This window comes from Nicotiana sylvestris, chromosome 11 (assembly GCF_000393655.2).
Source record: "Nicotiana sylvestris chromosome 11, ASM39365v2, whole genome shotgun sequence".
NCBI classification, from domain to species: domain Eukaryota; kingdom Viridiplantae; phylum Streptophyta; class Magnoliopsida; order Solanales; family Solanaceae; genus Nicotiana; species Nicotiana sylvestris.
In genome coordinates, this window is record NC_091067.1 from 70,365,174 (window position 1) to 70,370,307 (window position 5,134).

A 5,134-nucleotide genomic window follows, 5' to 3' on the forward strand; every position below is an offset into this window, starting at 1 on the left:
TATATATGTATGTGTATGCTGGTGCACATAGGAAGTAGTGATGATGATAGCAACATCTTCTTTCTTTCTTCAACTTTAACTAATGCTTCTTTAGTTTCTTCAGTCTTGGAATAAAGACCTTTCATTCACTTAATCTTCTTTCCTATTGGGTGTTTAAATTTGATGTATAGTTTTCTTTCAATCATTTCCCAATTTTCTTCTCCTTTTTATTCAGTTTTTCCCCTTTTCATATCTTTGTTGGGTTCGTTCCATACTTCTCAATTTCATAGCTAGTGGCCTGGTGTCCAACTCTACTAAAGAATATTTGCAACTTGTGATGGATAAAAAATTAGTGAATTTGTATCATAAGTTTGAATCGGTGGTCTTATGTTTTATAAAATGAGTATTCTTTATTAATTACTGCTTCAAGTTTATTTATTTTGTTACCATCTGTTGTATTTGATGTTCTTTGATGTTATGTATGTCACGACCCTAAACACAGACTCGGTCGTGATGGCGCCTCTCGTGAAGACAAGGCCAGCCGACACACTCCCAATTCATTTTAAGCAATTAAATAATAAAAAGTAAGTCTTTAACATAATAATAATGATAATAATAATCTCAAAATAAGGTGGATAGTACAATTTGTGGAATAGACATAACCCGGCATCGGGGTGTCACCAGTCATGAGCATCTACTATCCGAATAAAGACAGGAAAAGTCTACATAGTCTATTATAGAACTAAAACAGATTAAATAAGATAGGGAGAAGCACTAGGCTACATACGCCAAGCAGCTACCTAGTGAATCTTCGAATCCGCCTGAGCTGGATAAAGTCAACACTCGCTAGCGGGACCTGAAGCGTCTGCATCTGCACGCAGGGTGTAGGGAATAAAGTGAGTAAAGTGAGTACTCCAACTCACTGAGTAATAATAATAAATGAAGACTGAGCGATAAGAAATCACGTAAAAGCACATCAACATGCTATAAAGAAGCAGTATAAAACCAGTAAAAACAATGAAATCGTGAAGACATGTAAAAGCACTTAGTTCAGAAGAAGCTTCTTTAAAACACATTTTAACAGTTACACAATTAAATGAAAAACAAACAGCTAGAACAGATAAACACATAAAATCCGTCCATCTGGAACAATGTCAACAGAATCCGCCCCTCGAGCAATATCATGAAATAACACCAGCCCCTCGGGCTATTTCTCATATCACAATGGGTACCCGTGCTCACTGGAGGTGTATAAACTCTAGGAGGGGCCCCTTACGGCCCAAGCAATATCAACCCATCTCGCGGCATAATCAATAGGCTCTCGGCCTCATATCAACAAGCCACCTCGTGGCATACAATCTCAGGCTCTCGGCCTTAAAATCATGAATTAGCGTATCCTCACAACACAGACCCTCGGCCTTACTCAGTTAGAATCAGATAAGCCGTTTGGGCAACAGTAAAACATGATGCTCGGCCTAAATTATCATTTTAAATATTATTTAATGTGTTAAAACAAAGTAAACATGGCTGAGTTATGAAAACAGTAGAATATAGCATGACTGAGTTCAAGTATAAAGTCTAAACAGTGAGAAAATATCAGTAAAAATTCCCTAAGGGTCCAAATAATTGGCACAAGGCCCAAATATGGCATTCAACCCAAAACATAATGATAGCAAATAGTTTTCAATCAAATACGCGGTAAAACAGTCATACGGGATGGACTAAGTCATAATCCCCAATGCTGCACGTCCCCACGCTCGTCATCTAGCTGTGCGTTACCTTAATATAGTACAATGATGTGCAATCCGGGGTTTCATACCCTCAGGACAACATTTACAATCATTACTCACCTCTATTCGGTCCAAATCTCAAGCTCGCGAAGCCTTTGCCTCTCGAATCGGCCTCCGGATGCTCCAAATCTAACAAAAATTAGTGTAAACCCATCAAAATATGCTAACGGAACAAAGCCCACTCGAAAGAAATCAAATTACAACACAAATCCCAAAATTGGCCAAACCCGACCCCGGGCCCCCGTCTAGGATTCCGATAAAAATTACATCAATAGACTCCTAATCACTCCCTGAGTTCATTCATATCAAAAGCATCAAAAGCCAACCAAAAACGACCCCTCAAATCCCAAATTCTAGGTCTCCAATTACAAGCCCTAGTTCTTCAATATTAGGCTTAAATTCCATGATTAATTAGGTAGAATTCACATAAGAATCTAGTATTAAGTCCATAAATCTTACCTCCAAGTGTTTCCCCTTGAATCCCTCTTCAAAAAGCTCCAAAATCGCTCAAAAATGGAGGAAGTTAATCCCAAAATCGTGGACAAATGGCTATTTAAACATTCTGCACAGGCATCCAATCCTTCTTCGCGAATGCGGTCAAAGACTCGCATTTGCGAAGCACAAACTCAAGTTGACCAAATTATCCTCCTTCGCGAACGCGACCACCACTTCAGGAACACGATGACTCCACAACCCAACCTTCGCGAACGCGTCTGATACCTCACGAACGTGATGCACAAGACCCCAGCCCTTCACGAATGCAGAACCTCCCTCGTGAATGTGAAAACTAAATCCTCAGCCTCACCTCCTTACCCTTCACGAACGCGAGGTCCTACTCGCGAACGCGAAGGTCAATTTTCTGCAACACTCAATAATAGCTTTCTGCAGTTTTTCACAACATGAAATGGTCCAATTGACCACCCAAAACTCACTCGAGGCCCCCGGGACCTCAACCAAACATGCCAACATATCCCATTACATCATTCAAACTTGTTCTAATCTTCGGTACGCTCAAAAAACATCAAATTCGCATCAGATTCAAGCCTAAGAATTCCAAAATCTTCTAAATTACGCTTTTAATAAAAAAAATTCTACCAAACCACATCCGAATGACCTAAAATATTTCACACACATCCCAAATGACACAACAGAGCTACTGCAATTCCCGAAATTCCGTTCCAATCCCTATATCAAAATCTCACCTATCAACCGGAAAACGCCAAAATTCCAATTTCCCAATTCAAGCCTAAATCTAATCCGGACCTCCAAAATACATTCTGATCATGCTCTTAAGTCCCAAATCACCTTCCGAAGTTATCTTAACCATCGGAACTTACATCCGAGCCCTTTAACACATAAGTCAACATTCGGTTGACTTTTTCAACTTAAGCTTCCTCAAAAGAGACTAAGTATCTCAAACCTTACCAAAACCTTTAAGAACCCAAGCCAACCAACCCGATCACATATAGAACCGATAAACAAAGCAATAAGAAGCAGAAATGAGAGAAACGAAGCAGTAACTCATGAAACAACAAGTCGGGTAATTACATCCTCTCCCTCGTAAACAAACGTTCGTCGTCGAACGAGTCAAGAAACATACCTGAAGCCTCAAATAGGTGAGGATATCTGCTCCGCAACTCCCGCTCAGTCTCCTAGGTAGCCTCCTCCACGGGCCGACCTCTCCACTACACTTTTATTGAAGCTATATCCTTTGATCTTAACATTCGAACCTGACGCTCCAAAATAGTTGCTTGCTTCACATCATAAGTCAAATCACCATCTAATTGCCCGTGCTGAAATCCAGAACATGATACGGATCCCTAATATACTTCTGGAGCATAAAAACATGAAATACCGGATGCACATTCGACAAACTAGGTGGCAAAGAAAGCTCATAAGCCACCTCCCCAATCCTCCGAAGCACCTCAAAAGGCCCAATGAACCGAGGACTCAATTTACCCTTCTTCCCAAATCTCATAAGACCCTTCATGGGCGAAACCTTCAAAAGAACCTTCTTACCAACCATGTAGGACACATCGCGAACCTTCCTGTCAGAATAACTCTTTTGTCTCGACTGCACTATACGAAGCCTCTCCTTAATTACCTTCACCTTTTACAAAGCATCCTATACCTAGTCTGTCCCCAATAGCCTAGCCGCACCCGGCCCAAACCAACCAACAAGATATCTACACTGCCTCCCATACAAAGCCTTATATGGAGCCATCTGAATACTCGACTCGTAGTTGTTGTTGTAAGAAAACTCTGCAAGCGGTAGAAACTGATCCCATGACCCTCCAAAATCAATGACACAAGCACGCAACATGTCCTCCAATATTTGAATAGTGCGCTCTGACTGCCCGTCTGTCTTAGGGTGAAAAGTTGTGGTCAACTCAACTTGAGTACCCAACTCTCACTGCACATACCTCTACAACTGCAAGGTAAACTGAGTGCCCCTATCTGAAATGATGGAAACTGGGACCCATGCAAGCGATCATTCTCCCGGATATAGATCTCTGCCAACCACTCTGAAGAATAGGTAGTACACACAGGAATGAAGTGTGTGGACTTGGTGAGCCAATCTACAATCACCCAAATAGCATCGACCTTCTTCAATGTCTGTGGGAGCCCAACTACAAAGTCCATGGTGATCCGCTCCCACTTTCACTCTGGAATATCTATCTGCTGAAGCAAGCCACCCGGTCTCTGATGCTTATATTTCACCTGCTGACAATTCAGACATCGAGCTACAAATCCCACAATATCTTTCTTCATTCTCCTCCACCAATAATATTGCCTCAAATCCTGATACATCTTCACAGCACCCGGATGAATAGAATACCGTGAGCGATGGGCCTCCTCTAGAATCAACTCCCGAAGCCCATCTACATTGGGCACATATATCTGGCCCTACATCCTTAACACCCCATCATCACCAATAGTCACATCTCTGGCATTATCATGATGAACTCTGTCCTTAAGGACAAGCAAATGAGGATCATCATACTGGCACTCTCTGATACGATCATATAAGGAAGACCGAGAAATCACACAAGCCAAAACCCGACTAGGCTCCAAAATATCTAACCTCACGAACCGATTGGCCAAGGCATGAATATCAACTGCAAGAGGACTCTCCTTACTGTAATATATGCCAAACTCCACATACGCACCGCCTTTCGGCTCAAAGCATCGGCCACCACATTAGCCTTCCCTGGATGGTACAATATAGTGATATCATAATCCTTTAGCAACTCCAACCACCTTCGCTGCCTCAAATTGAGATCTTTCTGCTTGAACAAGTGTTGGAGGCTACGATGATCAGTAAATACCTTGCAAGACACACCATACAAATAATGCCTCCAAAT